At 36.3% G+C, this 25,020-nt stretch overlaps 1 protein-coding gene across 6 annotated transcripts in view; it reads right to left on the reverse strand.

Annotated features, from left to right (window-relative positions):
• The window catches only part of STAU2 (staufen double-stranded RNA binding protein 2), a 434,298-nt gene that overhangs the window by 60,581 nt on the left and 348,697 nt on the right, over nucleotides 1-25,020 (reverse strand). The window lies entirely within an intron of this gene.

The raw sequence follows: 25,020 nt of genomic DNA on the forward strand, positions 1-25,020 counted from the left end.
ACAAGGAAAAGATGGGTGAAACATGGTTGAACAGCAGCTTGTCTGAGAAATATTTTTTATGGCTAGCAAGTCAGCTAATGAGTAAGCCATATTATGTAGCAGTCAAAGAAGCTAAGGTGATCTTGGGCTCCACTGAGCAGTGCAACTACCAGGACTAAGGAAATGATGGTCTTGCTATATATTCTGCATCAGTCAGATGCACAGTCTGGAACAGTGTGTTCAGTTCTGACCTCAGTAGTGAAATTTTTTGAAGGATATGGATAAGCTGGAGTACATCAGAAGAGGCCAACCATGATTGTGAAGAGCCTTGAGGCCATGTCATAAAAGGACTGGTTGAAGAAGCTGGGGCTGTTTAGCCTAGAGAAGAGGAGACTCATGGGGGACATCATAACTGTCTTCCAGTATGTATCTTAAGTAATGTTACAAAGAATAGGTGATATTAAGGGAGTATATTTCAAGTGTGAGGAAAAGCTGGTGCATAGGCATGAATGATGAGGTGAGGAGAAAAGAACAATGATTTATTGAGAGCCTACTACGTGTCAGGCACTGTGCTAAGTGCTTTACAAATATTTCATTTGATTGGAAATGGAAATGGAATGCTAAGTTTGAGGAATCGCAAATAGGCTGGTGTGACTGGAATGTAGTTTGTGTAATGGGAAGTGATGTGAAACAAGTCTGCAAAGGCTTTAAAGGGTTTTAAATGCCAAGCTGAGGAGTTTATATTTTATGCTAAAGGCAACAGGGAGGCCTTAGTAGTTCCTGAGCAGGAGAAAAACATGGTAAGACTCATAATTTGGAAAGATTATCTTGGTAGCATTGTAGAAGATGGACTGGAGATGGGAAAGACCGGAAGCTAGAAGTGCAATTAAGAAGCAATAGTATAGACTAGAGGTAATAAAGGCCTGAATCAAAGTATTGATCATTTAAGCGGAGAGGAGACATGTAATTGATATTGTGGAAAAAGAACTAATGAGATTTGGCAACTGATTTTGCATGGGACAGGGGGAATGGGAAAGGGAAGAGTTGAGGATGATTTTAAGATTGCTGAGTTAGGTGAATGGAAGGATGGTGGTGCCCTCAAAACTTGGAAATTTAAAGGAGGGACATGTTTGAAGGACAGCTAATTAATTCCATTTTGTATATGCTGAGTTTGAGATGTCTACTGGACATCCACTTGTAGATATCCAACAGGTAGCTGGTGTTATGTTAGTGGGAATTAAGGGGAATGGATAAATAAATCTTAGAGTGATCTGCATAGACATGGAGCTAATGATGATGATGATGATGAATGAGAATGATAATGGCTAGCATTTATTACAGAGATTTAAATTTTGCAAAGTACTTTACATATATTACCTTATTTCATTTTCACATCAGCATTGTAAGGTAAGTATTATTATTATTCCCATTTTGTAGATGAGGAAACTGAGGTCACACAGCTAGTAAGCACCTGAGATAAGATTTGAACTCAGGTCTTCCTGACTCCAAGTTCAATGCTTTGTCTCTGCTTTACTGCCAAGAGAACTGATGAGCTCACCGAGAGAGTCGTTCAGGAGAAAAGAGGACCTGGGACACAGGCTTCAGAACATCCACAGCTAAGAGGTTAGACACAGATGATAGTGCAGTAAAGGAGATAGAAGACAGGCCAGACAGGTAGGAGGAGAGGCAGGAGAGCCACCAAGGGGAGTAGTTAACAGAATATTGAAAAGAGTAATTAGGGAAGAATAAAAGGATTCCCAGAGAGCACTGACAGCCCAATTAAGCTCATATAACACAAATTTGTGGTGAACTCTGTTAGCATAGTTGTGTGGCTTTAGCAGCATGAAAAAAAGAATGAAGAAACCTTGCTGGACTGAATTTCCTAGTGGTGTTTTCATTTGATTTCATTAGATTTAACCCTGACCATAACTGGTATTTTGTGTTAATGATATGGCGCTGTGAAGGACACCTATACTATATTTTGGCAACGAAACATTTAAGAAAGGACAAGGCTAGAGAAAACTTGCTTAGTGAGTCAATATTTGTTTTGTGTGTATGTGAGTCATTCCTCTCGTTCAACCTGTATGTGAAATTTTGGCATAGACTGATATATTTTATACAGCAGTTTTCTTGAAGTTTGGTGGTTTCAGACTCTAGACCTTCTTTCCCTCTTCCTTGGAAGCTGGTGATACTTGACCATCTAATTACATGAAAAATTTAGAGGGAAGACTGAAATTAAGAATGAAGGTAGCCATAACAGCAACTGTAAAAATATTTGGGGAAATTAAAAAAAAACATTTAAATGGAATGGAAGGGAAACTCTAGAGTATTTTTTGGAAGCTTTAATGACCACTGAGGTTTGTAATCTAGGCATTCTTCTGGTTTCCTAGTTGCTTTGCAGATGCAAATGATGGAAATTAACAGAAGCACTTTGTTTTCTCTCTATCTGGCTAGATAAGAGACCTATGGCATTTATTTGGGGTGGAATTCATATTCCTTGTGTTTCTAATCTTCAGATTCAATTATTTTAAAATAATCTCCCTAAGACTATATGGTAATAATTGTAATGAATAAAATACATGTCAGTCACTCCCAGATGAATTTCTAATACACTTCTGAGAGTGTATTAAATCAATTCCTGATTTTTAGCAGGTGATAGCATAACTTCATTGATACTCCCCTAGCTTTGCATTCGGACCATGCAATGTCTGATATTCTTTGTCAAATGAACTAGCATTCATTAAAGCATCAATAAGGCTTCCTCTCCACACTATCATCACCTAGGACTTCAGAAATTGGTAAAACTCAGTATCTTTGTCCAATCTTTTCTAGTTTGGCAAATGTGGAGTGGTTTGGAAGAATTTGTATTCATAGGAACTAATATTTATTAGAGGTTTCTGAATATAGCACTTGTTAGAATTTTTCTATAGATTTGGGGATAAGCAAAACCTAGTAAGCTATCAGTTTTCTAGTGATAGCTGTTGTAATCAGACTGAAACAAAATATGAAAGGAGAAGGTATGATATTGAAGGCAAAGTCCTCAGTATATCTCTGTGCATGAGTAGATAAAAGTCCAGAAGACACACTAAGAGGAGAGAATACATGGGATTTAGGCTATGTTTATTTACTGCTAATGGGAAAGCTAAAATACTAAAGAATCTGAGAAGTAAAACATTACTGGATGTCTGAACAAAGAGACTTTGGGAGAGAAAAGCCAATGAAGGGACCATGATAGTCAATAATCTCTATAAATGTTGTGGTTTACGGCATAAGGGAATTCAAGTTATATTCAGGGCACACATCTACTGAGAAGGAACATTAAAATATCATTATTTGTCTATTAAGTGACCCAGGCATTCCTGTACGGCAAAACAGTAGGAGCTACTTGAGATCAGACAGTAGAATCATAACAGATGGAGAAACAGAGGAATTATCATCAGGATTATGACTTACTGAAAGGTCAGGAACCCTTGCTTGGAAGGAATCATGTGAGTTCCCAAGGGCATCTCATTCACGATAGCCATAGATGAAGGCTTTACTGCTGGCATCTAAGCTATGACTTAGCTAAAGGCTTAACCCTAAGGAAACCATATGCCTATCAATTAGAAATCAAGAACTCTTGGGAAACATAAATTCTTAGAGTGTCAATGTCTAATATTCAGGCTATGACTTAGCGAAAGCTTCTGCCCTGTAGTAGCTATATAGCTAGTAGTAGCCAGGATCTTCAATGGAGAATATCCATTTACCCATTTACACAAGTCCTCTCATTTTAGAGATGAGGGAAAGGCAGTTAGGGACCACATGCTTTGGTTCTAAATCCTCATCAAACTTATCTCCAAGTCCATTAGCACATGTATTTGTGAATGCATCCATATGTTAAGGATATTATCAATCAACCAATCAAACATTAGTAAATGTACTTACGTGTACACGTAAGTACTTACATGTCAAGCACTGTGCTAAGCTCAAGGGATTCAATAAGAGGCAAAAGATGGTCACTGCCTTCAAGTCAAATGAACAGGGGAGACAACATGCAAACAAGTATATACAAAGCAAGCTACAAATAGGGTAAATACAATAATTAACAGAGGAAACGCACTGGAATTAAGAGGCATTGAGGAAGGCTTCCTGTAGAAGGTAGCATTTTAGTTAGTACTTAAAGGAAGCCACGGAGTTTAGTAGCTGGAGTGGAGGAGGGAGAGCATTGCAGACCTGGGGAACAGCCACAGAGAATGCCCAGAGCCCAGAGATGGAGTGTCTTGTTTATGCAACAGCCAGGAAGTCAACATTCCTAGAGTATATAGCAGATGTTGGGGAATAAGGTATGAGAAAATGGTAAGGTAGGAGGGGTCTAGGTTATAAAAGGCTTTGAATGCCAAAACAGCACATTTTGTATTTGCTCCTGGAGGCAACAGGAAGCCACTGGTCTGTATTGAGTAGAGAGATGGCAAGAAACCTTTGTTTTAGGAAAATCACTTCAGTGGCTGAACATAGGATGGACTGGAGTTGGGAGAGACTTGAGGCAGGCAGACCCACCAGCAGACTATTTGTAAAAAGCAAGGTGTGAGGTGATGAGGACCTGAGTATTGGAAGTATCAGAAGAGCGAAGGGGCCATGCCTAGTACAATTATGCTAATAGCAAGGAAGGAGTTTAGCAACTAGAAGCAGGAGGAAAGTAGGAGGAAAAAGAGGAGGCGAAAAAGGAGGAAGAAGCATAGAAGGATGAGGTAGCATGCTTTCACCCATCCGGCTTGAGACTGCATGGAATGCAGGGGAACTCTAAAGTAGAGCCTGCGGGGATGGAACAGGGTGCTTGGGACTGCACACATTCTTACCCAGTCACACCCCGACCTGCTATAGTTCCTAGGCCTGTTTCATTCCAGCCCTTCCCACTTTGTTAATAGTTTCTCTTTGCTAATAGTTTGCTGTTAGTTTCAATTTCGCTAGTTCACTACTACTGTCCCATCACCAGTCTTAGTCCTACTTAATCACAACTTCCCTTCCTGTTTTCCTTCAAAAACAATTGAAAAATACATTAAGAAACTTTTTTTTCTCACTTCTTCCCCATAAAGGCTGGGGGTTGCCATCTAAAATGGGGGTCTTACCAACATTATGAAGAACTATAATGTTATTTCAGTTTAGTTGAGTTCTAAGTAGTAGCTATTTCCAGAATAAAACAATGCACATTCTGTTATACAAGGCTCCTGATTTAAAAAGACTGTTGTTATAGTAGCATGTGTTACCCATGTAGGTGTCATCCAGAATTTTCTATTTTTACTCACTAATCCTATTTGGAGAAATTAAGTTTGGTTACATTATACATTCTCTTCACCCACTGCTTTGGCTACTATTTGGCCACTAATCTACTATTTGGTTTCTCATAGAACCAGAATTAGAACCAATATCCTTGCTTTCTGTTTCAAAATCTTACCAGGGTGGGGAACCTGCGGCCTTGAGGTCACATTTGGCCCTTGAAGTCCTCAAGTGCGGCCCTTAATAAAAGGGTTTGTTCTGTGAAGTTTGGATTCAGTCAAAGGACTGCAGGCTGTTCCAGAATACCTCACTTACTAAGCTTGTCCCATTCCCTGGTTTTTCAAAGTAAAGCTGTTCAATGTTCATTTTATCTAGTCTACCATAGGGCATTAGATCTATATGTATGGATCTTTGATCTTAACAGCTTAAGAGGAAGCACTTCTCAGATGCTCAAAATTTTAAAAATTTAATTGGAATAAAAAGTACTTTGAGCATTTCCAACTTAAAATAACAATAATAGCATTCATTTTAATATCATTTTGGACTTTTTTGAAGTACTTTCAAAATCTCATAAATACTGCATAAATATATACATACATGTAGTAATATATATTACACATAAAAGTATATACAGCATGTTCCATATGTGAAAATGATAATAATTCTGACTCTTAAGTAGAGAAATGCACTGTTAGTGCTATTTTCAATAATGCAGAAAGATTCCCCATAATCCTTCTCCACCCCATTCAGACTAATGGCATGAAAATGCAAGATAACTAACAGTTTTATAACAGAATGCAAAAGGAATTTATTCCTTTTGTTTTTCTGTTAGCTAGTTTCAAGTAGTACATGTGATTACAAAAGCCATTTCTGAAAGTTAATCAGTTTTTACGTATGAATTTCTGATAGGATCATAGATTAAGAGCTGGAAGGGACTTAGAGGCGGTTTAGTCCAACCCTAGAAGAAACTGAAGCCCAAAGAAGTTGAGAGACTTCCCCAGGATTTCACAGGTATTAAGTGCAGAGCCAGGACAGTAGAGGATATTGTTTTATGATAAAGATTATAAAGGAAATGAGTCCGTTTAATTAGTCTATTATGTTAGACGTGATGATACAAAACAAATGTTCACAGTTTAGGTTTCTGAGTTTTTCTTACTGATCTGAGACTTAGCTTGATTTTCTTCCCAGGCCTTTGTTAAAAGTTTATTTGTACATACACAATCCAAGAATTTTTAATTCTTCCTTTTATGGGAAGTTTATGCTGGGAAGGCAATTGAGATACCACCACTTCATTTGTGAAAGTGATTTTCAAGAGGGTCAGATTCCTTGGTCTAGATTTATCTCATATCTGGAATAAATAAAAGTCTGGTGGCTTTGAAACTATTTCTAATCAGCAAGCAGCTGCAAGCTAAGGTCTTGATCTGTAAGCTCTAAGGACAGAGAAGGATGATAAAACCATGAGTCTTAAAGGATTGGCCTTAACTATTCCCTGTTTGGACCTTGCAAAACATGCTCTAGTTGTCTTTTCTCCCTTTAACATTATCATCTTGGAAACTTTAAAATGGGGCATCTTGAACCTTTACATCATGGTTCCGATTTGGACACAAAATCTCTCTAATTAACATGAGCTGGCTAGGTTTCAGCAAGATGCTGGGGCTGATGAGGAAAAACTCTATGCTGAATACTAGCTTGAGTCAAGGGTTTCAGTTTTTTAATTAAACATTTCAGTAACATTGGCTAATATAGGAGACCCTTCTTTTATTTATTTTTTTCCCAAATGACCTCTGTTTTTATGAATGCGGTTAAGAAATAGGCTGGCAGCGAAACTATGATGAAACCTATTAAGTCCTTCTTGTCTTCCATTCTCATACTAAAATGCAAAGTTGGTTCTCAGCAGTCTCCACTTTCTATCTGAATCCTTTCTGAATGAAGGTTCTTGCGGCTGCTTATTATTCTTTTAGAGGCTGACACCTATTCTCTATTCTCCTTAACTTTGAATATCATTTTTCAAGCTTTCTGTGAAGTGCAGTTACACTTCTATGAAGAGAATCCAACTGCCAGTCTTAAAAAATTCTTTGAAACCAGTAACACCAGGTGCTCTGTTCAAGAAGGGAGGGCAGGCTGCTCCATATAATGTACAATACAACATTTGTTCTGAGGCAGCACTGGATTAAAACACACACACACACACACACACACACACAAAACTTCAACAGCTCAATGTTTTCCATTAAGCATTCTAAAGGCTTCAGAAAATGCAAGGAAACTTTTCAAAACACAGCATAAATAAATGGAAAATAAGAGAGAAAGGAAACATTAAAAAAGGAGTCCAAGTTTAACATGTTTTTTTTACAACATTCTTAGTAAGAAGGGGAATGAGATGAAGTTATATAACAGACTAGCAAACACAAATTATTTCTTTATGAAAAGAGAATTTACACATATTTCATATGCATAGTTTTTATAGAATTAATTTGTCTTTGTCATGTTATCCTATGATAAAGATAACATGTAGGAAACAGAGTTAATTGGCCATTAGCATTTGTTCCACTACTTTCTCAGTATAATTTATCAAAGTCATCTCCAACTTTCAAGATAAGGCTATACAAGGAAAACTACAGCATAATAATTATGCTTCAGGGTTAGTGTGGCCTCTCACAACAGTGTGTTTACCATACAAAATAACTGTGTACACTTTTAATAGAAAGAGTGACTATTCCTTTTTCAATTTTTATATTGTCTTGAGTTTCAAATGCCAGGGAACTGGAGAAAAGAGAAGTCATCAGAGAAGTTTGCTGACTCCCACCCTACAGCGATGAGAACCATACCTGGTATACCGTTTAATGCGGAGGAACAAGTCTACAGTAAAAGCAAAGATATATTATTTTATCTGACTCAATGTGTTTTAATTAAATGCCAAATGTCAAAATTCATTTAAAGATTTCATGTTCCTTCACTTATTTGGTATTATTTTAGCTAGTCTTTAATTATGTTTTTCTATTAACATTTCTCTTCTGACATCCTAGGCATCTCAAATCTTCATGCCCTGAGCTTGTCTATGATTCATATATTATTTCTGGTGGTAACTTATGAACATATATTACTTCTGGTAACAAAATTTCTCACTATGAATCAGAGTGAAAGAACCCTGGGTTTGGGAGGAACTTCAGAAACAATCTCTCTAGGTTTAAATCCTGGGTTCAAATCACAATTCAGAAACATACTGTGTGATTTCTCTGAGTCTCTTCTGTATAATGAGAATAAGAACAGGAATTCTGTGAGGATTAAATGAATTAAAGTATGCAAAGTACTTTGTAAATTTCAGAGTACTATGTAAGCACCAACTATTACTACTACTAATAGTAACAACTACAACTGGTATTTAAGACTTCCTCTGTAAGTTGTTATAACAGGCCTTTGCTTGACCACTTCAAACGGGAGAGAATCCACCACCTGAGCAAGCCCATTACTCTTCTGAATAACTCTAATTATTAGGAAGTTTTTTCCTTAAACCTTATCTAAAGCCGCTTCTTTGAAACTCCATAGGATCATAGATTAGAATAGGAAGACTCCTTGGTCTTTACCTCATCCAAACCCTTCATTTCACAAATGATGAGGTTTGGGAAGTCAAGTCAATAAGCATCAAGTACTTTGGATGCTACAGTCACTGTGCCAAACACTGAAGATACAAAGACAAAGGGCAGCCCCTACTCTCGAGGATCTCATAATGGAGGAGACAACAAGTAAATAACCATATACAAACAAGATACATACAGGCAAATCATAGAAGTTAAATGATTTGTCCAATATCACACAGAGAAGCAAGTGCTAGAGCCAAGATTTTAACCCGGTTTTTTTTTAAGTCCAAATCCAGGAACCTTTACTACTGCCATTCTGGTCGAGCATAAGTCTAATGACCCTTTTATGTGGCAACCTTTACACTGTTACTATCCTGTCTCTGTCAAGTCCTCTTTTCTCCAGGCTAAACATTCCCAGATTCCTCAAATGATCTTCAGCTAGAATAATCTTTATGTTCTTCACCATCCTGGTTGCCCTTCTCTGTGTTGTCTGAATTTCATTAATGTTCTTCAAATGTGGTGCCCAGAACTGAACAATACTCCATGCATGGTCTAACCAGGGCAGGGGACAGCAGCAAGACTGTCACCTTCCTTGTTCTGACTCTTCTCCACAGGGGAGCTGTCTTCAAGGACCTGAAAGGCTTTCATGTAGAAGAGTTATGTGTAAAACTTGTACTTGGCCCTTGAGTACAGAATTAAGGGCAATGGAAATTGAAAAGAGGGACATTTAAGCTTAATGTAATGAAAAAACTTTCAAATACTTAGAACTATCTAAAAGTGAAATGGTTACCTTAGGAAGAAATGGAGAAGACCTCCTTAGAGGTCTTCAAGCAAAAGCTAAGGGACCACCTATAAGGGATGTTATTATAGGGATTTTTTTGGGGGTAGGGTTTAGATTACATGGCTGCTAAGTTCCCTTCTGGCTCTGGGATTTTGTGACTCAATGCAGCCTATATTTTTTTTGTTGATGCTGCCACAATATACTGTTGACTCATGCTGAGCTTGTAGTCCATTAAAGCCCACACACCTTTTTTCAGACTAACTGCTGCATGGCTTTAGCTCTCTTATCTTATACTTATGAAGTTAATTTTTCAAACCAAAATATAACTAGTTTGTAAAGATATTTGGACTGTCATTCAAATCAAAACTATCTGTCTTTGTGTCATCTACAAATATGATAAAGTTTTCTACTCAAGTCATTGATAAAAATGTTAAATAACACAAAGACAATTATAGATCCCAGAAGTACTAATACTAGAGATCTTTCTCCAAGTGGTTTTCAACTTTATAATCACTACTATGGGTCCAGCTTTTCAACCAGTTTCAAAAGCAACTAATTATATTATCATTTAGTTATCTTTCTTCTTGTTGTTCATAATGATAGCAAGAGAGACTGTCAAGGCTTTGAAGTGTGTCAATGAAATTAATGTTCTTCATTAATAGAGGTATTACTGTATCTAACTTCATTTTCCTTAACTTTTTCAAAAATAGCTTTGGGGGAAGTAGGGAGATGATCAATTTCTCTATCTCCCTATGCTATTATTTAGAAAAAGATTTTTCCTATCTCAATCCTTTCCAAGTTCTTATTCTTTCCCAGATGAAATTCAAAACATCCATTATCTCATCCCTTTCTGTCTTTCCTGATAAAAAAAATTTAAAAGAAAATATCATTCAAATAAAAATCTCTATTCCAAGTATATTTTCATTGTATTTTTTCACATGGCCCAGATTTCTATTGCCTTCGTATCTATTTCCCAGATTTCAATATGTATTGGGATGGATGCTGTATAGACCTTGTCTAACAGTATTTTCTAACAGAAAGTATGAATGGACAATGAGTTGGACCCAGAGTTAAGCAGAAGGAGAATATACTGGTGTGCTTTCAGAAAATTGAAATCTTCATTTACTGACCACCAAGATTCTAATGCCCATCTTTTTAATACTAACATTCTATTAGTGTTGTAATATGGTAGTGAGACATTGAATACAGCTGCCTGCAAAGAACTAAAAATTAGTATCATCAGAAGGAAATGGAGAAGCACATAGAATGTATGAGCAGACCACAACAAATAATTAATGAAGAATTCTAAAGAATAGTAGTTAAAATCATCATCAAATAGTTGTATTATTCCTTGGAGTCAACAGAGAAGAGAGTGGTCAAATGGCAAGAATGAGGGGTGACAGATGGATAGTTGCAATGTCAGGAGAAGGAGGTAAAGGCCTCCAGCACATTGGGTAGATCTCCTTTGATAAACTTCTGGCAGGAAAAAAACAGGGGTTTTACAAGATAGGCACACATGGATGGCTTATGACCTGCATTTTTGTTGGTAACTACAGAACTGATATGATTATAGATTCGTTTAGGCATTTAGCTGTCCTTTTAAATTTTATTGACTTTACTATTCCATAAAGCAATAGAAAAAGTCTTATGCATAGAAATTTACAATTTTAAAATAAAAAGAAATGGATAGAAAAAATGTTATTTGCAATAAGAATGTTAGATTAAAATCTGACATCCAGAATCTGCACAGAACTTATACATAACTCTGAGACTAATAATACATTCACCCGAAGTGGAGTAATAGTTGAGAACATGAACAGGCAATTTGTGAAAGAATAAATACAAGCTATTAATAACTATGTAAAATAACCTCAAATGAACTAATAAGATAAATGCAAGTCAAGAAACCTTAAGATATCATCTTATATCTACTAGAAGGGTAATTTTGGCCCAAAAGGATAAAACTCAATAGATGAGCTGAGAGGGAATGTGACTGTAGGTCACTATTGGTAGAACCATAGAGTACTGCAAACATTTTTCAGAGCAGTACAATAAAATGGAATCACAAAACAGAAAAAAAAGGACCTTTGGGGGAAAAAATCACATAAAACTATCAAAGCAAATAAACTGGAAACAACTTATATCCAACGATTAGTAAATAAACTAAATTAAAATATATTAATGTAATATAATGCAGGAATATAAATGGTAAGTATGACTCATATGAGGAAATATGGACTTACAGAAAATGGTGCAGAATCCAATCATCAGAAATAGAATTGTATACATACTGACTATAATGATATTTAACATAAAAAAGACAGGAAAACAGGGCTAAAGATGATACAATTTTGAGAAAGACTGGAAGGGGACACAAAACAAAGACATTTTCTTCATTTGTTAGTTAATTTGTTTGGTTCTGCCTTCTTAAAAGTCAGGGTTTAGGTTAAGATTTTACCTGTTGTTTTATACGCTTATTTAAAAAAAACATTAATGTTAAGCTTATAAGTTAAACTATTAAAAGAAAAAAAGAGTCTATAAATATCCAGTCAGTGAAGAAAACAACTCAAAGCTTGCTATCCTTAAAGAAAATTAAATCCATACTTTGAAAAGACTGGGGAATGAGGAGTGGGCAAGTAAAGTAGCAATCTAGGGTACAGTATGTAAGTGGGGAAGAGGGTGAAATAAGGAACAGATTTGTTGTATTATTTCTTTAGAAATGTGCATACTTTTAAAATCAGAAAATTCTTCACTCCGAGGTATATACTTTTGTATTTTGCAGTAAGTAAAGTATTACGTTATAATAGTGAAGGTTAAAAGTCTTTACTGGCCAATAACACACATAGAAAACAATTTTTGAATCTTCCCAGATCACAAAATGCCATACCCTGGCTTTACATCTTAGAGGTATACACAGTTCCAAAAGTTCACCATAAGATCATATATTTAACGTCAGAAGAAACCCCCTCATGCTTCCTGTGAAGGAAAGAGGAAGTAACTTAATAAAGGTCCCATGGTAGTTAGTAGCAGAATCAGGATTTGAAGCTGGGTCCTATGACTCCCAATCCAATATTTCTAGTGCATCATGCTACCTCATCTATGTTTTTCATAATTCAAATTTTTTTCACCTTCAAGTATACCTTCCTTATTTAGTTTTGAATTATTTTCCATCTTCATCAAAATCTGAAGAATTTTGATACATTCTTCTTCCACATTACATTTTTCTCTTCCTTCTTCTAAAGGGATCATTTTGCATTGATTATTGCCAAATCTAGACCTCTATAATTCTATATATTGACTACTGACTATAGATTTGAAAGAAGCTATACCTTCACTTTTGCTTTTATAATATTTGCCTAGTGGTGCTACCTATAATTTAGCTTGATATGTACATTTTCTTCAAAGTTCAAGTCACTTTTTCTTCCTCTTTACTTTGTAACAGGCCCTCATAAACTCCTTTTTTTTTTTTTTTTGGTAGCCAGAGCAGGCATGCTTAGGAAGAGGCTAAAACAACACAATCATTACCAGTCAGATGCCTCACTTTCCATTTTAATTCAATCTTGACACTGAATTTATATATTTATAAACGTAAAGTATCCCACATTGTTAGCATTTGATATTGTTGGTCACCCCATGTTCCTGGATATTCTTTCCTCCCTGGGCTTTTTCTTGACATTGTTCCCTTATGGTTCTTCTACCTATCTGACCATTCCTCAATCTTCTATGAAGGATCATCATTAATGTTCTCCTCTACCCAGCATTTGTCCTGTGCTCTCTTCTCTTCTATCTCTATACTTTCTCTCTTCTCTCTCCTGGTAAGCTGTCATGCCATCAACTTCTGTGTACATAATTCTCAAATCTACCTATCTAGCTTTTGATCTCTTTCCTTAGCTTTTGCATCAACTGTCTGCTGAACATCTCTACCTGGATGCCTCACAGGTATCTCTAACTTAATATTTCCAAAAGAAAACTTAATATCTTTTCCCTTAAACCCACCCTCATCCAAACATCTCTATTTCTATCAAAGACACCAACATACTTGCAGTCACCCAGGTTCCCAATTCCAGAGATACTGTCTTAACTTACACTTGGCCCTCATCTAATCAGCCAGTCAGTCAAGCATTTATTAAGCACCTACTATATGCCAGGCACTGTGATAAACACTAGAGATACAAGGATTGTAAAAGAGCCCCTGATTTTAAGGAGCTCACGTCACAGTCTAATATGAGATTCAATATATAAACAACTATGTAAAAGCAAGTTAAACACAGGATAAATCGGAAATAACCAACAGAGGGAAGGCCCTAAAATTAAGAAGTTTTGGGAACGGCTTCCTGTAGAAGATGGGATTCTGGTTGGGACCTGAAGGAAGCCAAGGAAGCCAGAGGGGGCAGAGAGCATTCCATTGATAGGGAGGGGTGAAGGGTGGGTACAAGTCTTCTTTATTCCACTTCTACAACACAGTTAACATCTGTCACTTTCTCTCCACTCACCTAAATGGTTTCTCTGCTTCCAGCATCTTCTCTCTCTAATCTGCCCTCCACATACCTGCCAAACTGATATTGCTAAACACAGGTCTGACTACCCATTGCTCAAAAAGCTCAAGTGTCCCCTTTTGCTTCTAGGATAAATTACAAACTCCTTTGGCATTTAAAGCCCTAGGTCCAATCAGTCTTTCCAGTCTGATTTCACTACTCCCCATCACACATTCTACATTCCAGTCAAGTTGGCCTACCTGGTTTCTGCATACACAATTTTCCTTCTCCTACCACCATGACTTACTATAGAACGTTCCCTCTGCTTGAAGTGCTCTTCCTTCTTCCTTCTCCCTCTTGGAATCTAGCTTCATTGAAGACTCAGTTCAAGTGCTATCTTCTACAGGTGGCTTTTCCTGAGTCCCCCATTCAGTGCCTAGTCCCAAAATTACTTCGTATTTATTTTGCATATATTTTGATTTTACTTATCCATGTACATGCGGTTTTCCTCCCCCATTTGAATGTAAAGTTCTTGAAAGAAAGATTATTTTCATGATTATGTTTCTGTCATCAGCACCTACTATGGAACCTGGCACATAGCAGACAATTAATAAAGCTTGTTGAAGTGAATTGAATCCTCAACTTTAAGCTCATACCATTTCCTGACAAATCTTATTGTGAATTACCAAGTCAAAGTGCCTATTTGCCTTTCCTCTTCACTGAACCATAAGCTCCCATAACCTCCATACCTCCAGTATGGCTTTTTATAGGTAGCTTAGATCTATCTTTTCTTTGACTTTTTCAAATTATCTGGAATCACATACTTATTAGAAAGGCACAACTGATGAAAAGAACTTATTGAAGAAGATCGTAGCGAAGAGTAGTAAAAAACTAGGCTCTAAGTGTGAAAAGCAGGAAAATTATATACAAAGATGCATAAGGGGAAGTTTCCTAAGTAAAATAGAAAATGATGGAATGGAAGTTTAGGATATTAAAAATTATTATTTATCCTTTTATCTTCTTCTGAACAATTTCTTGCATATAGTAGGTACTTAATAAGTGTTTCTTGAATTGATTTTAATTCTTGGGGCCTGTATTCAGAATACAATGATGAGCCTCCTATCACAACTGCTGACCATTATCCATTTCTGGGAATGCTGGAATGAATGACACTATCAGAAGAAACCTGGGAAGAATATCTAGGGATTATGAAGTCACAGCAGGAAAGTAAAAGTCTTGGGGGCATGTGGAGATTTTTCACCATTGCTGCCAATTGAAGACTGGGATTTTAGAAAGCAAAGGAGGATATGGGAAGTGAATAGCTGGCTAGGAAGTTAGATTTCCTATTTCAGTTTTCTGGAACATGGTTGGGGAAAAGAGTACATTTAACAAGAAATTTAACATCAAAATAAAGAGAAGATCATTAGATGAGGAAATATTTGACTTCACAGGTAACTTCAATATTTGTAGGAATGTGATATATGAATGGAATGTGATAATGTAAGGATGTTTCTCTTTAAAAAATACATTAGAATATATTAGAATGGTGGGTTGTAGAGAGGGACTTGAGTAATATGTTTTGAGAAGATATATGGGATTACCAATGAGTCTATTAACAAATTAAAACTGTGCTAAGGCTTTTGGGTCATCCTATGCAACTCTCTGAAAATCTTGGAATTTAAGAGCAAGAATGATGGAAAGCATTAGATGAGGGGGAAAAAGGAGGGAGAACCACAAGTCATATCTTTATGAGACCGACTGCCAGGACAGATGGAAGAAATGGATGACAAATTCCTAAGGAAGATAATAAGCAGGCAAAGGATAAGGATATATTAGTGCTAGGGAAACAAAAATGAGCTAGTTATCTGCCAGAAGTCTCACCCTACTAAAAGTACAGTATTTGTTAAATATTTGAGTTACCTTGTTGATAACCCCTTCTTTCAGAAGTAGATGAAACAATGAGAAAAGCTTCAATTTTGGACCAAATTCTGATGAATTCAGTTGCATAGTTGAATGAAGTTGAAACGAGTTCCTGATAAGCTAGAAAGGGGAACACTAGGCATAGTCTGATGATGTCCTAGAGATGAAAGATGAGTCAGTTTAGCAGGAATGGGAGACTCTCAAAAGTGAAATTCTGATTATGTGCTTATAAATACTTCTTATATAGAGACGAACGTGACTGCAAAATGAGTTCAACAATGAATTCTGTATTTTAAAAGAATATGTACAAAAGATAGGAAGATGGGCACTTGCCACATGTAAGTACATAAGATGGCCACTCTTTGAAGTTGATGCAGAAGAGATTCAGACTTCAGGTAGGTACAGGACTAGATGACCTATAAGACCCCTTCTAAGGACCAAATTCTAAAATTTTACTATTTTCTCTAGTAGAACCTTCCCTTCTCTCTCACTCCTAGTCTTCTGATATAGAGAGAATTTGAAATTTTGTTCCGTAACTGTGGTTTCTTCTAACCTCATTCCATAAAACATTAAATTGTAAAATAGTTCTAGATTGGTGAAGCCAACCCCTCCAACCCACCCCCACTACTTCTGTGGGCAAATACATGAGCTGTCTCCTGAAAATGTTCACTTTCTAATTCCAGTTGCAAGCATGGTATAATGGAAATAATGTTAGACCTGGATTTTTAGTTTCACTTAATAATAAAAGCAGTAAATGCTAAAGACAAAGTATTGTTACACTGAACCATTTTACTAATCAATTGTGCCACATTCATTCATTCAAAATGTATTTTGTGAGTAGCTATTATGGGCAAAATATTGTAGGGGAGAAACTGCTTTTTTGTAGTAGAGGGTATTCTTTTGTATGCCTTCTCATCAAATAGACACTTTAAAAAACCATAAATATATAAATAATTATTTCTTTTTTTAAAAAGACACTGAAAGAATTAGAATAACACTAGTCCCCTAACCCAGTAGTAACCCAGAGAGAACTAGCTTCTTCTGTAAAGCTTGTGTGCATAGAGATGATTTGACAGTGGAGTAGTCATCACACAACACACCCAGCTTCATTTCTATGAGCACCACACAGGTTGCCAATTTGACAGGAGGGGTAGCTAGAAAAACAAGATTGTTAGGGCCAGTGGTCAGTAGTGGGAACTCCATATAAGGTGATTTAGAAAGGAAAAATACGGATCGAATTAACAATAAGCTGAAAGCAATGGCAGTGGAACTGAATAGCCCACCTAGACAAATGGCTGACTCAGAATTTTCAAGGAGAATGCACATAGAACTTCATAAAAAAAAAAAAGATGTAGTGTGTCTCCCATGACCCTTATTTCCTCCATCTATGATTTTTCATCACTTTCATTTTCACTTCCTTAGCAACACACCAGCAACTTTCTTTATCTTCTTCATAAAAACCCACTTATCATCCTGAGTCATATATTTACAGGGCCCTATTCTCTGCTACTACTAAAGCGATAAAATAATTCAAGCTAATGTGTTAATAATGGCTTAATTGTCCTTACTCCCCATTAGCATTTGCAATTTTATAGCATCCTTCAATGCCTTAATCAAATGGAGTAAGTATTATGGGAATTTTAGGCACCATTGAGCAGAGGTAATGGAAGAGATATTTTTGAACAAGGGAGTTATTGCTGACATCCTTCAGATCTTAATACAAAGATGATTACCTAATCTGCTTGTGTATAAGACTCATCTTGTAGATATAGTTCAAGAATGACAATGAAGACAAGGAATACAAATCACTAAAGAGTAAAAAATAGGTTGCTTTTTTCCCAATCAGTGAGTTTATGATGGGTCATGTACTACAGAAAAGTGAATCAGTCAAAATACAGATGGCAAAGACTGGTATAATGTGCAAAGAAGACATGATATTAAGTTTGATACAAGCCTTTCAGTTGGGTAAAACCTCTGATCAAAACAGCACTACTAACTATTCTTTGCATAGAGATATTTGCTATGAAATAAAATGAGATGAAGGCACTATAGGGCAATGAAATCAGAGGAAAACATCAACTCAGAATACATTAAACATGATGTCCTTGGCTTGCTTATTTTCCAGTGAAATAAATTCTTTTTTTCTTCAAAGTTCCTTTAAATGTCTTCCCTAGTACATTATTTTAAAATTTTAAAATTATTTTAAAAGAGATCTGCAAGTTGTCTATAAATGTTCAAAGTTGTAATCAAGGTATACATACATACATATATATGTATAACAAAGATAAACACTTCAATATGGTTTTTTAGACTAGAAAAATGCATTACATACTTTTATGTATTACACAAGTATTACATACTTGTGGATAAAGAAGCATGGATACATACTTGTGGACAAAGAAACTTCTATTTCCATTATATTGAAATATAACTTTATACATAAACTCCTGTTACACAAACGGGAATCAATTAAGTACTGTACAATTCAACCAAAATGACATGTTTGTTTTTTTTAGCAAAGAAGAGCTCAGATATCAAGAAGATGCAACTCAATAGCAACTTTAGGAAATGAAATGATGTGCCATAGGATTTTTTCATAATTCTTGTTTATCCTGGAAATAATATCAAGGAATAAGGAGAATACATATAAGAATGATGGAGGAAGAAATGCTTGTACAAAATTATCATTCCTAAAATAGTATTGACAGTATTGATAGTTTAAGAAATCTGTCAGTGACGATCTTAATGAAACTGGAATGCAGATTGACATTATTAAAGAGAAATCTAAGGAATATTCTGAAAAATTTCTGCACTGAAACCTAGCTGGGAGGCAGCAGTATAATGAAAAAAATATAGGGCCAAGAATAAGGTCTTGAATCTAGGGAAATCTAAGTAATATTCTAAAACATTTCTGTACTAAAACCTTGAGGGAGACAGCGGTATAATGAAAACAATACAGGTTCCTGATCTGACACATACTATCTACATGACCTTGGACAGGTCATATAAAACTCTGCTTATTTATCTGTAAAACCTGTCCTGATTATCATAGAGTTATAAGATGAAAACCTATACAGTTCAAGAAACTACCTTGAGATCTGCAAAGTATTATTCAATTTAATTCAACATAAAATATCAAGTGTCTATTCTGTGCAAAGCACTGGGATAAGTGATGACAGATTAGATAAGTCATTCCTTGCCCCTGGAGCTTACAGTCTAGCAGAATGATAAGATGTATATAGATACTGTTTCTTTTTGGACCAAGTGAGGGATTCTCTCTACTAACAGAAATCATCAATTGTTCTGCAATTTATAATCTAAAAGAGTTGCCTGGAAGTCAATGTAACATGGTTCTTTCATAGGTATAGAAAATACAGAGAAGTTAAGGTGAGTCATTCAAGGTTATGGAGTTAATTAATGACAATGTCTGAATTAAAACCCAGGTTTCCTTATTCCTAGGCTCAATGCTCCTTCTATTACCTCACTATTGTCAAGAAAATAAATAATGGAGGACATGTGATTCTTTATCCCACATAGTAGGACTGTAATATGGTATTGCCCCCTTATGTCAAAACCTTGAGTAAATCCAAATCTCAGTTTGTTATCGTCTCCACTGGCACAGTTCAACACTTCAGAAAGACTTTTAATACTGTGTAAAAACATTGTTTACACCTTTCTATAAATCCTCCATAGAGCATCCATTCAAGCTGGACTATTTTCTTAAATTATTTTTTAATATTTTGTGAGTACTCGTATAGCCATGAAATGGGTCATTCCTTTTTCCTGATAATTAATCCACCTTTTTTTTTTAACCATGCATATCCTAGACAATATCTTTTATGTCACTTGTCACCAGTAAGTCATTACTGCTAACATTGCTGCAGTCTACTTATGCCCATGATGAACATTCCATTACCCTCTGGGTCATTTCCATTTTTAATTTTTATACAGTAAGACTCTTGGCACCAGAATTCACAATTAAACTGGGGATTATGATGTCAACTGGAACCAGTGGTGTAAAAATGATATTTTTTGTTCATGTAGCAATAAACACCTTGGAGTCAATGAAAGTATGGCATAATTCCCTAACTATGATTTAATCTGATCTCTTCCTCCTAATTCAATTCTCACCCCAGATCAATGTCCATGTGCAGGGCCAACATTAAAGATAATGAACTAACTCAACTGTACATTTTAATCTAAGAATATGCCATCTGTCTTCCACTTTGTTTCTCCATCTTTTTCAAATAATTTTGCATTGCATTGAGGGGGTTAAAATCCTAGTATTCTAGGACTCAAAAAATCAGTATAACATCACAAATAGGCACATTTGAAGAATGTTACTATTGATAGGGACTTCTTGTTCTATTTAGAATCTTCACAGGATATCTATCCTTCATGAAATACACGAATAGATGTCTCCCTGTTTTATGCTTCATTTTATGAAGATACTCAGCAGAACACTAATGAAACATTTCCATGGTCACTGTCCCCTCTGTCATGGACTTCAAGAATAGGGAATACTATAGAGGAAAGCTAATTTTATATTAATATTTTACAGAGTCAATGTAACTCTGACTAATAGTTATGGGGAAAAAAATTTGCTGTACAAGATAGCTTAAATCCAACTTTCCCTATGGAAACAGGACTTTCTGTTTGGTAAATTTCTTTACAACTTCCTATTCCCACGGGTATTGCTCTTCCCTCAACCCTCCACAAATTTCATGAAAGTATTAACCCTGAATCCCTCCTTGTTATAATATCATTAGCATAACCTTACATGTGGAGTCTAGGCTCTTATAAGGGATTCTTCCATTATTCTGGTAGTGATCCTGGGGTACCTGGGTATTTATGATTCAGTTCTTCCTCAGGTTATCTGAACCTAATTTCTACAGATCTGTTGGTAGCCTTTCTTCCTTGGTGGTATCTTGTGAGATATATCTATGAATCCTGTTATGCTGCACAATCAAGGTCTGTTCCATTTGTCCTTACCTTCTTCTGCATTTCCTGAGATACAATGCTTACAAAAGGTTAAGTCTATGCATTTCCAAAGATAAAGATGAAACCATTAAGGTTACTGCAAACATTATTCAAGAGACTTTCTGCTTTCTAGCTTTGCAACTAGCTTTTGTATCTACCTCTGCCTAGTTTAATATTAACACTAATAATAGCTAGTATTTCTGTAATGCCTAGAGGTTTACAAAATTCTTTATGTTAAGTTTTTTCTAATTATTGAAATATTTATCTCATTTTATTGTCATAAAAAATGTCCTGGGAGAGAGGTACTATTATTATACATAAAGGCCGGAATATCTCGTGTGTGTGCGTGCGTGCATGCATGTGTGCGTGTGTGTGTTGAGCATAAATAGAAGCAGTAAAGACCTACTAAAAGCTTGTGCTGTTGTACACTATCCCTCCCTCCCCAAACCTCTTACTCTTGTTGTTCATCCTTTGTTCTAGAAGAGGACCGGTGACATCAGGAGGGTGATGTCTCAACAATTGGATTTAAGTGTGACAGAGCTGTGCAAAACCATTAGCCTCACTCTCTTCCCCAGATCAGGGTCCAGTGGCAAAACATAGGTTAGGACAACTGGTGATAGCCCCGGATGCAATGGAGACCTTGGCCTTTTAAGGTAAGGTCTTTCCTAGGTCTCAGTTAGTCTGAGGCAACACCCATTCAGTAGTTAAAGGCTAGGTTAAGAGATAAGGCAAAAGATGGCCTATTACTGTTGATGGCAACACCATTATCTCAGTCCCTCAGGCTTGCAACCTGAGTCATCCTGGACTTCTCACTTATCTCTTACCTACCCCCTCCCCATATCCAAGCTGTTGTTGATTTCACCTTCACATCTCTCAAGTATGCCTCCTTCTCTCCTCTGGCACTGCCACCACTCTAGTGCAGGCCCTTATCACCTCATACCTGGATTATTGCAACAACTCACTGGAAGATCTGTTAGTCCCAAGTCTCTCCTCCAACCACTGAAGTGATTTTCCTAAAGCACGGGTCCAACCATGTGACCCCCATCAAACACAAAATCCTCTGTCTGGCATTCAAAACCCTTCCTAACTTAGTCCCCTCTTACCTTTCCATCTTCTTACATGTTCTTCCTTGACACACACTCTTCAATCCAGTGACCCTGGCCTCCTGGCTCTTCCATATTCAAGATACTCCATCTCTCAGCTTCAAACATTTCCTGTCTGTCTCCCATGCCTGGAATGCTCTTCTTCCTCATTTCTGCCAACTGGCTTCCATAGTTTCCTTTAAACCCCAACTAAAATCCCTTCTTCTACCAGAAGCTTTTCTCAGCTCCTCTTAATTTAAGTGCCTTCTTTCTCACCTATTTTCTGTTCATCCTGCAGATAGCTTGTTTGCATACACTTGTTTGCTTGCTGTCTCCACCATGAGATTGTCAACTACTTAGGGAATTGACTTTTTTTTTTTTGCTTCTTTCTGTATCTCCAGTGCTTAGCACAGTCCCTGGCGCATAGTAGGCAGTTAACAGGTATTTACTGATTTACTATACTGCTGTGTCTTTCACATAATTTAAAGTTCTACCACTGTAAACTATTAAAAACAGGCAGAAAAGATATAAAAAGCACAAACAATCCTATGTGATTCATAAATCTTAGGAATATAGAATAGTGTGATTTAGAGTTGGAAGGGGTGTAGTATCTCATTTAATAGATAAAGAAAGAAGAGTTCCAAATGAATGAAATAACCTGCCTGGAAGAAATAAAGTACAACCAATACTTTCCTGCTGCTCCTTAATAGCTGCTAGTGCCCTCCCTTTTCTCAGTACTTAGCCTGCATATCCTTTATATCTTGTTTACACATAGCTGTTTGTATGTCATTACCCCCATTAAACTGTGAGCTCCTTGAAGGAAAGGACTATTTTTTGCCTTTCTCTGAATTCCCCAGAGCTTAGCACAGTGCTGGGCACATAGTAGGTGATAAATAAACATTTGTTGACTAACAAACAAGTAGCAAGAAACAGATGTGGGATTTCAACCTACATCTCTGACTTCAAATCCAGCATTCTTGCTTCTATGTCCAACTTGGTCCTACTGACATTGCTATATTGTAGTATAGTAAATGAGGCTTATAATGATCCGTCTGGGTCATAACAGATTCAATTATGTTCAGAAAAATTTATTAAATAGATGGAAATCTGCAGCAAATCTTGCAAAAAATTTCCACCAAAATGAGCTAAAATGAAAGCATTTTAATGTTTATATATATACATATATATATATATAAACTTGACAATTCTCACTTATAGATACCATAACATTGGAAGCAAAATAATACTATGTAACATCTTGAAAACATCTATGAAAGTTATAATTATTATTAAAGAAATGCATAATGGTCTAAATAGGCAGCTAAAACTGTCGTTAGTGTGAACAAATTTATCATAAGAATCAAACTCTTGAAAAGAATATGCTCTTAAACATAAACATTCAGTTGATGTATGATATGCAAAATTGGTACTATTAAACTGCATATACCACAAGTTTAAAAGTATGGTTCATTACTTAGAAATTTCTCAAATATTTTAGATTAATTATACCACTTTCAAGTATCTGCAAACAAGACTAAGATATATATATATATATATATATATATATATATATAAATATATATAACATTTTAATAGATCTCTAATTCCACTGCCATGGACACTCCCTTAACTATTCTTATGGACTGTATAATTGCCTTTATGCTAATGACTGCCATATCTATATACGATGTATACAGTCTTCATCTTTGTCCTAAACCACAGTCACACATTATCCACTGAGTGCTGGATGTCCCAAATGGAGCTTTTCAATCTTACCACTGTCCCTTCCATCCCCAGATGTGCCCCTGTTCGAAATGTCCTCCATCCTGTCAGTCATCAGGATTATAATTTCATTCATTGTTGACTTTTCTCACTTTTGTAAACTGACATTTCATTTCCTGCTCCTGAATCTTTGCATAGGTAACCCCTTTTTCTGGAAACAACCATTCCTTTCTCACCTTAGCTAGACTCCTTAGCTTCCTTCAAGACTCTGTTTAGGTACTGCCTCCTCTGTGAAGCCTTTCCTTATCCCTTAAGTCTCTTCTTCCTGAAATTAATTTGATTGTACTCATTTCTTTACAAGTACACCCCCCCCCCCATCCTGTGACATTTTCCTCATATCCATTCCTTTTTCTCTATTCACACTGTTTACCATTCTAATTCTGGTCCTATCACTTCTCATCTGGACCATTGTCATCCTTCTAATGCCTTCCTGTTTCCAGTTTCTCCCCCTTTCAATAAATCAATCTCTCACCCAACTGTTGAAATCATCTTTCTAAAGCAGAGGAATGATCATATCAACTCCTCTGCTGAAAAACCTAAAGAAGTTTTTTGTTACCTCTACGATGAAATGCAAATTCCCCAGTCTGGCATTTAAGGATCCCCACAAACTGGCTTCAGCCTACCTTTTTCATACTTTAAATTACTTCCCTTCACGAACTTTACATTCTGGCCATGCTGGCTTTTAGCAATTCACCAAAAGCGACATTCCATCTCCTACAGGTTCATTTGCATAAGTTCTTAGCCAGACTTAGAATACACTCTCCTTACTCCTCTCTGCCTCTCTGAATCCTTATCTCTCTTCCAATGTCATCAGCTCAGATGCCATATCTGCCCAGAAACATTGCCTGCACCTCCCAGGCTTTAGTGATCTCACCCTCCTCAAATTACTTTGTATTTATTTGTGTACCAAGAGAATGTCAGCTCATGGAGGGTAGGGATTCTTCTTGTTCTTGGTCTTCCTCTTCCTTCTCCTCCTCTTCCTCTTCCCCTTTTCTTTTGATTGATGTAAAAGGCAACATTTTCAAGAGCAGTATTCTCCCTGGAGTGTTATTTGGCTGTAAATAATGAAACAATACAATTTCCCCAAAATAAATGACCTGAAGGGCAATGGAAAGAAGAAGCAGAAGCAGAACCAGAAGGAAAAAGAAGAAGAAGAAGAAGAAGAAGAAGAAGAAGAAGAAGAAGAAGAA

This window comes from Petaurus breviceps, unplaced genomic scaffold (genome assembly GCF_028583685.1).
Source record: "Petaurus breviceps papuanus isolate PSGF00001 unplaced genomic scaffold, PetGlider_PUasm1.0 38, whole genome shotgun sequence".
NCBI lineage: Eukaryota > Metazoa > Chordata > Mammalia > Diprotodontia > Petauridae > Petaurus > Petaurus breviceps.